General features: G+C 38.7%; 1 non-coding gene across 1 annotated transcript; it reads left to right on the top strand.

The window, feature by feature from the left end:
- Positions 1-3020: 3020 nt before the first annotated feature.
- On the top strand, positions 3021-3127 carry LOC131169772 (small nucleolar RNA R71). Its single transcript, XR_009140679.1, has one exon. It is a non-coding gene; the product is annotated as a small nucleolar RNA R71 (small nucleolar RNA).
- The last annotated feature ends 9906 nt before the right edge of the window (positions 3128-13033 follow it).

Below are 13033 nucleotides of genomic sequence, written 5' to 3'. Positions count from 1 at the left end.
GTAGACAGACAGATAAAGTAGTAGAGTAGGCTGCTTGTGCTACACTTTTGGGATTTTATTAGGTATATTGAGTATACCACTTCCTTGTAATTTTTGTTGTAATGTATATGAACTGTATGTATATATTGTACTTGGTCTTGAGCCGTTGTAAAATAAAGTTATAAATTATTTTGGCCTGTCAAAATGTTGTATTACAATTCTCTTATTTCAGCTTTTGAAATACTCATTTATTTTGCACTTTATCTTTGGAATTGCTGAAAATGATATTGAATTGAGTTTGAACTGTGTTGAGGACACTGATTTGAGTTGAGCCATATTGGAGTTTGGGATTGAACAAATATATTGAAAATGCTTTTTACAGGTTTTTGAAGAATTGTTTTGCTCTAAATACAGACGGCACTCTGCTGAAAATTTTACAGAAATTATTGATACTTCAGATTTGTTATTTGGTTTCACTTCAGTTAAAAAAAAAATTTTAACACCTGTCAAAAGTGCTCACCACTATAAAAAGAAATAAGAAAAGGTTTAAAATCCCTTGTAGTGTATTTAATGGGTTATCAGTAGATGAAGCTTGGTAATTCATTAGGTGTACTATGGGATCATGTTATGCCTTACGGAGGGATAAGGTGTGGCATGATGTATTTAACCCTAGAAGAAAATTTTTGAAATTCAATGCTCTAATGAACAATTTTCATGCTTTCACTCCTTCACATTTGCCAACCAGTGACTACCCTAATAGGGATCAGTTCATTGTTTGCATTTTGGATAACCATTGTCCCACCCTTTTTAAGAAGTACATGTACTAGACTAACCCATTTACTATAAAAAATTGGGTATATGATACCTGCATATAATAGTTTCAAAATTTCATTCTTGACTACTTCTTTCATGTTTGGGTTAAGTCTTCTTTGGTGCTCTATAGTGGGTTTATTGTTTTCTTCCATAGGTATCTTATGCATGCAAATCGATGGGTTAATCCCTTTCAAGTCTTCTATTTTATACCTTATGGCCTTGTTATGGGTCTTAAGTTCTCTTAGCAACTTTTCCTCTTCTATCTTAGACAGGCTAGCATTAATTATAATAGGATATTTAGAGTTTGAGTCCATAAATGTGTACCTTAGTGAGGAGGGGAGAGGTTTTAGTTCTACCTGTTTGGTGTTTTCCTAGAGCTTACCCTTGGGTTGTTCCTCCTTCAACTTCTCCATCATGGAAGCTTGAGCTAAGGGTAGGGGTGGATGAGCTGCTAACTATTGTGCACAAGCTACTATTTTTGTGTTTTCATTATTTACCGTGTGACTATGCATAATGCATGCTTCAAGAGGATCTTTAGGATGTATCTTATGAAATTCCTCTTCAACTTATCTGTTAATTATGTCAACCTTGAAGCAATTATCAGGTTTAAATTTATGTTTTATTATGTCAAATAAGTTGAATTCCACTTCTTCTTCTCCTACCTTGAGGGTTAGTCGCCCATTTTTTATGTCTATGATTGCTCCGGCAGTTGCCAAGAATGGTCTTCCCAAGATGATAGGGATCTGAACATCTTCTTCCATCTCAAGGACAACAAAGTCTACTGGAATGAAAAATTTACCCACTTTGATGGGGATGTTCTCAAGTATGCCCACTGAATATTTAACTGATCGATCAGCCAATTGAAGTGAAATTGTCATGGGCTTCAGCTCTCTAATCTCTAACTTTTTGCATGTTAATAGAGGCATTAAACTCACACTTGCCCCAAGATCGCAGAGGGCCTTATCTATTTTCTTGTTGCCAATAAGGCATGGTATGGAGAAGCTTCCTAGATCTTTCAACTTTGGAGGCAGTTTGTTTTACAATGTGGCACTGCATTCTTCTATCAGAGCAACTGTCTCATAGTCTTTCAATTTCTTTTCTTTGACAGAATTTCCTTAAGAAATTTGGCATAGGATGGTATTTGAGAGAGTGCTTCAGTTAAGGGAATATTGATATAAAGTTTCAGTAAAACTTCTAAAAATTTCCCAAACTGCTTATCCAATTTGGCTTTTTGAAACTTCTGAGAAAAAGGTAGGGGAGGCTGGTATGGCTCTAGTAAGTTCTTTTTCTTCCCTGCTTCCTCTTTCTGATCTTTCTTGGCGCCTTGCTCCTTTTTCTCTGCTTGGCTTTTAAATTTTTCTGAGGTTTCCTCTGTCCGTTCTTCCTCTGGTGGTACTAGAGTTCTACCACTCCTCAATGTAACTGCCTTACAATGCTCCCTTGGGTTCATCTCTGGTTGACTAGGCAGTTTACCAACAGTCTTACTTGAAGAACTTGCTTGTTGTGCAATTTGGTTTTCTAGCATCTTAGTATGGGTAGCAAGCTAGTCCATTCTGGAAGTCAGCTATTTAATCAATTCATTCTATTATTATTGAGCTGCTAGGAAACCTTCCATCATGGATTCCATGGTCATCTTCGGTTTAGGTTGCTGAGGTTGAGGAGGTGGTGGTGGTTGTGCAAAGTTTTGGCCTCTACTCTGAAATCCAGGGGTGCTGGTGGTTTGTACCCCTATTGCTTGTTTATTAGCTGATTCTGCTAATTGGACCATGAGAAATTTGGGTAGTTCCTCCATCCAGGGTTATAAGTGTTTGAATATGGATTGTTGGGCTCCCTCTATTTAAAGTTTTCCCCATTATTCACATTGTTCATCTGTTCTGTGGAGGGTTCATTGAAGCTGTTATATTCTGAACTCATGTATCCTCCTCCATAACTATCCTCATATTGACTATTTATCCCTACTGCTTTGGCTTGCATTTTATTAAGCCTCCTTATGATCAAATTGAGCATTTATCATGCTTAGGGTGTCCACTTCCAGGACCCCTACTATTCTCCTTGCATTTCCTCTTTCATTTGACCACTCATAATTATGATATGCAACCCTCTCTAGAAGTTCAAATGCTTGTGTAACTGTTTTCTCCATTAGGTCACCTTCTGCAGCTGAATCAACTGTGCTCCTTGTAGAAGGTAGTAACCCATTATAGAAATTTTGCACTAATAGCCAATCCTCTATGCCATGGTGTGGACATTCCCTCTGCAGGTCCTTATATCTTTCCCATGTGTCATAGAGTGATTCACCTTCCTTTTGTCTGAAGGTGTTGAGCTCAAGCCTTAGTCTTACAATATTTGCAGGTGGGAAGTACCTTACTAGAAAAGCTTGAGAGAGATTTTCTTAAGTGGTGAACGTTCCAGCTGCTTAAGAAAGTAACCACTTCCTTGCCCTATCTCGAAGGGAGAATGGGAATGCTCTGAGTCTTATGGCTTGATCAGAAACTCCATTCATCTTGAATGTGTCACAAAGGGCAAGAAAGCCTTGGAGGTGATAGTGTGGATCTTCTGTTCGTGAACCTCCCAATTGGGTTTATTGAATCATTTGAAGCCATGCTGGTTTTAACTCAAAATTGTTGGCTTCCACTATGGGTCTTGTGACACTGGGTTGAAATCCTTGGACAGATGGAGCTCCATAGTCTCTCAAGAGTCTTAGCCTGTCATTATTATCGGCCATGGTTGGAATTTTAGGATCTTCTTGATCGTGCTCTTGGTGTATCCTTTCCCCCCTGATGGTTTTTAGAGTTCTATCTATCTCTGGATCACAGTCCAAAATTTCTTCTTCTAGCCTTGTTCTGGTCATGTACAAGGTCAAGCACCTAAGAGAAAATAAAAGAAATAAAACAAATCAAATAAAATTAGATAATAAATATAATTGCCTAAATCAGCTAAATTGTGACACCCCTTACCCGTCTATAGTGTAGCCGAGCAAGTTATGCCACTCAGTGTGTTTGAACACCAACTCGTGTTTCAATTTCAATTAATCCCTTTTTATTCATTTATCTATAATTTTTGATAAATCTAAATTTTTTCGCAAATTTTATGGAAAATCCGGCAGAGTGCAGGCTATAAATTGGAAAACAGTTCTTCTGAACCTGTTTAAAAATACTTCCAATATAATTATAATCTCAATCTCAGTCAACCACCAACATTTTTCAACAATTTCTCAAATCAATTTAGTATCTCAAAATTCACATTCATCTCATATCACACCCAATTCAATGAGAAATACTCATATTTATTTCTGAACACAGCTCATAGGTAATTACAGTAAAAATATGATTACATGAGTTTATAATATACATAACAAAAGTTTACAAATACAAAAGACTTAGGTAGCCCAATGTCCTACCAATGCACTGCAATTTGTGAGGTGACTTTGAACTCTGAGTGCAGATCTAAAAACTCACCCTGTATGAGGTCTCTTTGGACTCCCGGCTATGTCTCGATGCACACTTGCGTGGCAAAAGCGACGCGCTAAGCAATTCTGCTTAGTGGTGACAATACAAAATAAAATAAAATAAAATAGTAACGTGTATGCAGAATGTATGTTTACATTTTTGGTAGACTTAATTTCAAATATTTATTGTAATATTATTCGATTAAAGTTTGGTAAGATTTATTAATATTGCCCGAGTAACCTATACTAGTTGACTGGACTGGATAAATGGGTAAACTGGTACTGGGTACTAAGTACCTCGGACCATCATACCATCAGTCATATAGTGTCTGCCGGTGTGCAACAGAACAACTAATAAGCTGTAATAATTATCGGGGATTAAACCCTAGCATAACAACTCAATATCATAGCCAAAGGCTATTATGTCACAGAATGGCATGGAAAGCCATGAAATATAGAATGGCATGAAGCCATATGCAGTACTGCTAACAAAACCCTATTGGCATGCCAACCTATCCAAACCAATCACATTAGGCCTACTAGGGCATTTAACACTTTTTATTTATGTAATTCTTTGAAATTGAATTTTTATGATTACTATTCATTTCATGGGTCAACCAAAATGTTGACTTTTGCATTGGCAATAGGTAAATTAGTTTAAATATCATCAACATACCACATTTTGCATTTTAAACTTGGTGGTATTGGTTGCCAATACTATCTCTAAGCTTAATGTGAATTGGACAGAATTTTTAATTTTCAAGCTTTGGGATTACTATTCTATTAGTTACTGTTGCAGTGGGAATTTGGAAAAATGATAAGCATGAAAGTTGTTCCTTATTTTGTCTAGTTGAATTTCCTTTTTTTGAATCACTCCATTTGGAGTTTTGTAGCTCAAGTTATGGTCCAAAAACAACAACTGGCCAGATTGAAATTTTTCTGGACTGACCATATCTACAGTGCAGTGAACAGTGACTTCAACTCACTTGTTCGATAGGTTCTGGTCATAATTTGGGTTAGATTTCTTCATGAAAGTTGTTTTTCTATATCTCATCTTGTTGTGGGTAAACTTTCAGGTCAATTGGACCATTCTACACTGAGTTATGGCCAAATGACCAAATACTATTCATTTGGTCATTCTGCAGAAACAGAATGCAGGTCACTCGGATTGGGGCATGGTTTCTTCACCAAAGTTGTGCCATTATGTGTCTAGTTTCATTTCCAATTAGCCAAAAACCAATTGAACCTCTACAATTCAAGTTATGGCTGCCCAAACCTGCTGGACTCATGTCCAATTCTGCAGGTCACCTAGGGCAGCCACACTAAAACTAAATCCCATCCCTCAACACGCTTCATTTTTGGTTTAAACAGAAGTAAATGGTCACTAATTGACCATTAATACCCATTTTCATCATCACATGGTCAAAGTCCCATTTCTCCACCCCAAACCCTAACTCAAACATTACCATTCATGCATTTTCATTGCATTTCTTCAATCCACTTACAAAATGCACATTAAGGGCAGCCATAATAACCTTTTAACTTCATTAAATCATCATAAACAAACCCTAACCATAGCTGCCAAAAATTTAGGGTTTACATATAATTGGTATTCAACAATTTTTCTTTGTAATTTACACTCATTTGTACTTAACATAAATTTGAAGAGAAACATAAGTTTAAGTCACTAACCTCTTTTAGCTCAAATCCAAGCCAACAAAAACTTTAATTTTTTCTTCAAAAATTTGCTGCCCAAAGCTTACTCAAGGTGTGGGGTGAATTTTTTGTGAAGACAACTAGGGCTTTTATGGTGTGGAAGCTTGAAAAAGCTTGAAAAAGCTTGTCCATGGAGGTTAGGGAAGGAATGGTTTACGGCAAGGAAGAAAGAAGAAATCCGGTTTTTCTCTCATTTTTCAGCCCATTTGTCTCTTTTAAATATAGTTATGCTATGTGTCAACATTGGGTTGGGTGAAGGCACACTAATGACATCATGTGATGTCATAAATTCCCATTTAATTCATTTTTTTTTCTTTTCTTTTCTACTCATTTTCAATTCAATTTTTAGTAATATTTATTCACATTTTATGTCATAATAATTATTTACTTAACTGGACAAGTCGGCCAAAATTCACCTCTAGAGGCAAAATGCCCAAAATGCCCTCCGTTTGGCTTGACGGGCCAAAATTGTTTGTACCGATTGAAAATTTCTTTTAAGTATTTTCTTGGCATTCTAATGCCATAAGAACCTCAATAACCCTTCTCTGGAGTCCCATAAATTATTTTATAATTTTTTCCCTGGGTCTAGGGCTCCTAGTTGCGAGAACCGCAACTTCTCACTAGGTTACCCATCGCTAGGGCACCGGCTCATTTAACTTGGTTGTATTTTATTTCTAAAATTTTTTCAAAATTTTTCTTATTAATATTTGAGTTAATTATAGTTCATCACTTTAGTTTAAATATTTTTTCAGACATTCTAGCTGTCCGGACTGACACTGATCACCGGAACAGTAGAATGTATGAAATTATTACAGGGAGGGTGTTACAACTCTTCCCCTCTAATTTAAATTTCGTCCTCGAAATTTACCTAATGTAAACAGTTGAGGGAACTGTTGCCTCATCATCTCTTCACTTTCCCAAGTTACCTCCTCGGTGTTGTGGTGCCTCCAAAGCACTTTCACTAGTGGGATCTGCTTATTTCTCAACTCTTTCACTTCCCGAGCCAGGATCCATATCGGTTCTTCTTCATATGTCAAATCCGGTTGTACTTCAATTTCTTCCATGGAGATGACATGTGAAGGATCTGAGCGGTATCTTCTTAACATAGACACGTGGAACACATTGTGGATCTTGTCCAGCTCTGGTGGTAAAGCTAGCTTATAAGCCACTGGACCCACACGTTCAATGACTTCATATGGGCCAATTGAACCTAGGGCTTAACTTACCTTTTCTTCCAAACCTTAGTACCTTCTTCCACGGTGAGACTTTGAGAAACAATTTATCGCCAACTGCATATTATATTTCTTTTCTCTTTAAGTAGGCATAGGATTTCTGTCTGTCTGAGGCAACCTTCAGATTGGCTTTGATTAGTTTTACCTTCTCCTCAGTCTGTTTCACTAGGTCTGACCCTACTAGTTTATCTTCGCCCAATTCAGTCCAGCACACTAGAGTTCTACATTTTCTCCCATACAATGCTTCATACGGGGCCATTTGGATGCTAGCTTGGTAACTATTGTTGTATGCAAATTCTGCCAGTAGGAGGTATCTATCTGAACTTCCCTCCAACTCAATGACACAACTCCTCAGCATATCCTCAAGGACCTAACATATATTTCATGTTATTATTACCATTTCAGCTTAATATGTGTATTAGTTTAATTGGTTTCAATTGTTTACTTGGATTATTCTTTCTGATTGCCCATCCGTCTGAGGATGGAAAGCTGTGCTGAAGTGGAGTTGTGTACCCAAGGACTCATGCAACTTCTTCCAGAATCTTGATGTAAACCTTGGGTCTCGATCAGATATGATGGAAAGTGGAATTCCATGCAATCTAACTATCTCACTAATATATAATTCTGCTAACTTCTCCAGTGAGTAGTTAGTCCTAACTGGCAGAAAATGTGCTGACTTCGTCAATCTATCTACTATCACCCATACTGCATCATGTTTCTTCTGGGTGAGAGGTAGACCACTCACAAAATCCATGGTGACCCGATCCCATTTCCATTTAGGCATGCGTGTAGGTTGTAGCAAACCTGATGGAACTTGATGTTCTGCCTTGACTTGCTGACATGTCAAGCATTTAGTCACATAGTCAGTTATGTGCTCTTCATACCAAGCCACCAATACTGAAGCTTCAGATCATGATACATCTTTGTACTTCCTGGGTGCATAGTATAAACACTGGCATGTGCCTCTTTCAGAATACTGGCTTTTAATTCCCCATTATCTGGTACACATACTCTTCCTTTGTAGTATAGACACCCATCTGCTTTTACCTCATAGTCAGTTACTTTTCCCCCTGAGATTTGGCTCATAATAGCCATTAACTTTTCATCTACCTTTTGCCCATCTAAAATCTGTTGTAGCGGGTTTGGCCTCACTTGCAACTCAGCCAAAAATAGCTCCATCTCGAACCAAAGATAGATGGGCATTCAATGATCTCAAAGCTGTGATGGATTTTCTGCTCAAAGCATCAGCAACTAAATTTGCCTTCCCAGGATGGTAGTCAATTACACAATCATAGTCCTTCAAGAACTCAATCCATCGCCTCTGTCTAAGGTTGAGCTCTTTTTGGGTTGGCAAGTATTTCAAGCTTTTGTGGTCTGTGTAAATGTAGCACTTTTCACCATACAAGTAGTGCCTCCATATCTTCAGTGCGAAGATAATTACTGCAAGCTCTAGATCATGGGTAGGGTAATTCTGTTCATGTGGCCTTAGCTGCCTGGAAGCATAAGCGACCACCTTCCCCTCTTGCATCAATACACACCCTAACCCATTATGGGAGGCATTACTGTAGACTACAAAGTCCTTTCTTGACACTGGCTGTGTTAACACTGGTGCCTATGTCAACATAGCCTTCAACTTCTCAAAACTGGTCTTACACTTGTCATTCCAGTCACATCTGACATTCTTGTGTAACAACTTGGTCATTGGAGCAGCTATTAAGGAAAATCCCTTTATAAATCTTCTGTAATACCCAGCTAGCCCCAAGAAACTTCTGATCTCAGTAGTATTCCTGGGAGGCTTCCATTCCATCACTGCTTCTATTTTCTTGGGATCCACTCTAATCCCATCAGTTGACACTATGTGTCCAAGGAATGCAATCTCATTCAACCAGAAGTCACACTTTGACAACTTAGTATACAGCTTTTTTTCTCTCAGGGTTTGTAGAACAATCCTCAAATGTTCATCATGTTCTTCCCTGGTCTTGGAATACACCAAAATATCATCAATAAAAACCACTACGAACCGATCTAGGTATGGATGGAAGATACGGTTCATAAGGTCCATGAATGCTGCTGGTGCATTTGTTAGGCCAAAGGGGGTCACCAAAAACTCATAATGCCCATACCGAGTCCTGAATGCAGTCTTTGGCACATCTACATCCCTCACCCTCAACTGATGAACCCTGATCTGAGATCAATCTTAGAAAATACTCCTACTCCCTTCAACTGATCAAACATATCATCAATTCTAGGCAACGGATATTTATTCTTCACAGTTACTTTATTCAACTGCCAGTAATCGATGCATAGCCTCAAAGTCCCATCCTTCTTTTTCACAAATAGCACTGGAGCTCCCCATGGTGACACACTGGGGCGTATAAACCCCTTATCAAGCAACTCTTGCAACTGAGTTTTCAACTCCCTTAATTCAGTGGGTGCCATCCTATAAGGAGCAATGGAAATAGGTGCTGTACCCGGCATTACCTCAATAGCAAACTCGACTTACCTTTCTGGTGGTAAACCAAGCAACTCTTCAGGAAATACATCTGGGAAGTCTCTTACTATGGGTATATCACTCAGGTTTGGCTTAACTTGCCTAGTATCAACCACGTGTGCTAGGTAAGCTTCACAGCCTTTTCTCATCATTCTTCTTGCAACTGTGGCTGAGATAACATTGGACAGGAAATCTGTCCTTTCACCCACAACAGTGATCTCATTACCCTCAGAAGTTTTCAGAGAAATTCTCTTAAATTTACAATCAACTATTGCCTGATGACGTGACAACCAGTCCATTCCCAAAATCACGTCAAAATCACGTGGCAACTCAATTAGATCTGCCGAGAATTCATACCCCTGAATCCTTAACGGGCAACCCTTGTACACTTTGTTCACCACTACACTGTGGCCCAACGAATTAGTGACCAGAATGTCTTGGTCACTCTCCCCTACTAGTATCCCCCTTTCTACGGGTAGGTTGATGCAGATGTATGAATGAGTGGATCCTGGATCCACCAATGCATGCACAGATGTATTGTAGAGGGAGAACATACCCCTGATGACGTCCGGGGCATCTTGCTCTTCCTGAGCTCTCATGGCATAGGCTCTGGCAGGTGGTTTGCCCTCAGGCCTCTCTGCTGACTCAGATGCAGGTCTCTGTGATGGTCACACTGCCTCAGATTTGCCAGATTTCCTACCCCTTTGTGGTGCAGGAGCAGGTCTGTCTGCTTGTGTTGGAGCAGTTGTAGTAGTTCTGCGTGGACAGTTCCTCAACTGATGCTCTGCTGACCCACACCTTAAGCAGGCACCAGTCACTCTCCAACACTCCCCCTTATGCCATTTCAGATAATGTGGACATGCAGAAGATGCTGGGGCTGGTCCCCTAAACCCCGTCCCTGGAGAGCTGCCCACTGATGGTGTGGACTGACCTCTCCTAGGGGTGAACTGTGGCCTGGGCCCCTGAAACTGACCCTGACCTTGTGGTTGACCTGAACTCTATGCATGTAGACCTTTGAACATCTTCCCAGGTGTAGGAGATGAACTAGACTGACCCGTGCCCCTCTTCTGCTGTCTATCTCTTCTGGTCTGCTCACTTATTCTAACCTTTTCAACTTTTATTGCAGCTTCCACTAACTTGGTGAAGTCGGTGATTCCCAAGGCAGTAATCATGATCTTTATGTTGTCATTTAATCCCTTTTCAAATCTCTTACACCTTTCGACCTCAATAGGGACTATCTCCCTTCTGTAGCAGCTCAATCTGACAAATTCCTTTTCATACTCAGCCACTGTCAACTGTCTCTGTCTCAGGTTAATGAATTCCCTTCTTCTCACTTCTAGGTATACACTACCCACATATTTCTTCTTGAATTCGGAGAGGAAGAAGTCCCAAGTTATTACTTATGGCTGTACTTCACTGGACAATATTCCACCATTCATATGCATCATCTTGTAACAGAGATACAACAGCTTCTAGATTTTGTTCAGGAGTGCAGTGGAGTTGTTTTAAAACTCTGCCTGTTCTGTTCAATCAATTTTCGACTGCAACAGAATCATCTTCTCTCTTGCCAAAGAAATCCACTGCTCCAAATTTTCTTAGTCTTTCCAGGTGTGATTTTTGCTGTGGAGGTGGTGGTGGTGGTGGCATTACCCTAGCTATTTGTTTGAAGAATTCTACCATTTACTGGAACACGACTTGTGGAAGTTGAGCAGGCTCTGATGGAGCTAGTGGAGCAGGTTCTCCCCTACCTCCAGTCTCAGCTACTGCAGGTGGAGCATGACTCTCCACTTCCTCTTCAACTGCCCTCTGAGATGAAGGGTCCATATCCTGTTTAACAAAGACAACAGATCTGCATTAGTGTCACCTCGACTCTTACAAATGCAATGCATGGTATGGACTCAATTTAGGCCCAGAAACGCCTAAATCGGGCTCTGATACCACTAAATGTGACACCATTTACCCGTCTACAGTGCAGCCGAGCAAGTTATGCCACTTAGTGTGTCGGAACACCAATTCATGTTTCAATTTCAATTAATCCCTTTTTATTCATTTATTTATAATTTTCGATAAATCTAAATTTTTCCGCAAATTTTATAGAAAATCTGGCAGAGTGTCGGCTATAAATTGGAAAACAGTTCTTCTGAACCTATTTAAAAACACTTCCAATATAATTATAATCTCAATCTCAGTCAACCACCAACATTTTTCAACAATTTCTCAAATCAATTCAGTATCTCAAAATTCACATTCATCTCATATCACACCCAATTCAATGAGAAATACTCATATTTATTTCTGAACACAGCTCATAGGTAATTACAGCAAAAATATGATTATATGAGTTTATAACAAACATAACAAAAGTTTACAAATACAAAAGACTTAGGTAGCCCAATGTCCTACCAATGCACTGCAATTTGTGAGGTGACTTTGAACTCTGAGTGCAGATCTAAAAACTCACCCTGCATGAGGTCTGCTGGACTCCCTAGCTATGTCTCTAGTACTTGCGCGTGGCAAAAGCGATGCGCTAAGCAATTCTGCTTAGTGGTGACAATATAAAATAAAATAAAATAATAACATGTATGCAGAATGTATGTTTACATTTTTGGTAGACTTAATTTCAAATATTTATTGCAATATTATTCGATTAAAGTTTGGTAAGATTTATTAATATTGCCCGAGTAACCTATACTAGTTGATCGGATCGATAAATGGGTAACCGCATCGGGTACTAAGTACCTCGCACCATCACACCATCGGTCATATAGTGTCTCCTAGGCAATGTAATGACTAATAAGCTGTAATAATTATCGGGGATTAAACCCGAGCATAACAACTCAATATCGTAGCCAAAGCCTATTATGTCACATAATGGCATGGAAAGCCATGAAATACAGAATGGCATGAAGCCATATACAGTACTGCTAACAGAACCCTATTGGCATGCCAACCTATCCAAACCAATCACATTATGCCTACTAGGGCATTTAACACTTTTTATTTATGTAATTCTTTGAAATTGAATTTTTATGATTACTATTCATTTCATTGGTCAACCAAAATGTTTACTTTTGCATTGGCAATAGGTAAATTAGTTTAAATATCATAAACATACCACATTTTGCATTTTAAACTTGTTGGTATTGGTTGCCCATACCATCTCTAAGCTTAATGTGAATTGGACAGAATTTTCAGTTTTTAAGCTTTGGGTTTACTGTTCCATTAGTTACTGTTCCAGTGGGAATTTTGAAAAATGATAAACATGAAAGTTGTTTCTTATTTTGTCTAGTTGAATTTCCTTTTTTGAATCACTCCATTTGGAGTTTTGTAGCTCAAGTTATGGTCTAAAAATCATAA

Source organism: Hevea brasiliensis, chromosome 1 (assembly GCF_030052815.1).
Source record: "Hevea brasiliensis isolate MT/VB/25A 57/8 chromosome 1, ASM3005281v1, whole genome shotgun sequence".
NCBI classification, from domain to species: domain Eukaryota; kingdom Viridiplantae; phylum Streptophyta; class Magnoliopsida; order Malpighiales; family Euphorbiaceae; genus Hevea; species Hevea brasiliensis.
The sequence above is the reverse complement of the archived record's forward strand: the minus strand, read 5'-3'. Positions and strand labels throughout refer to the sequence as shown.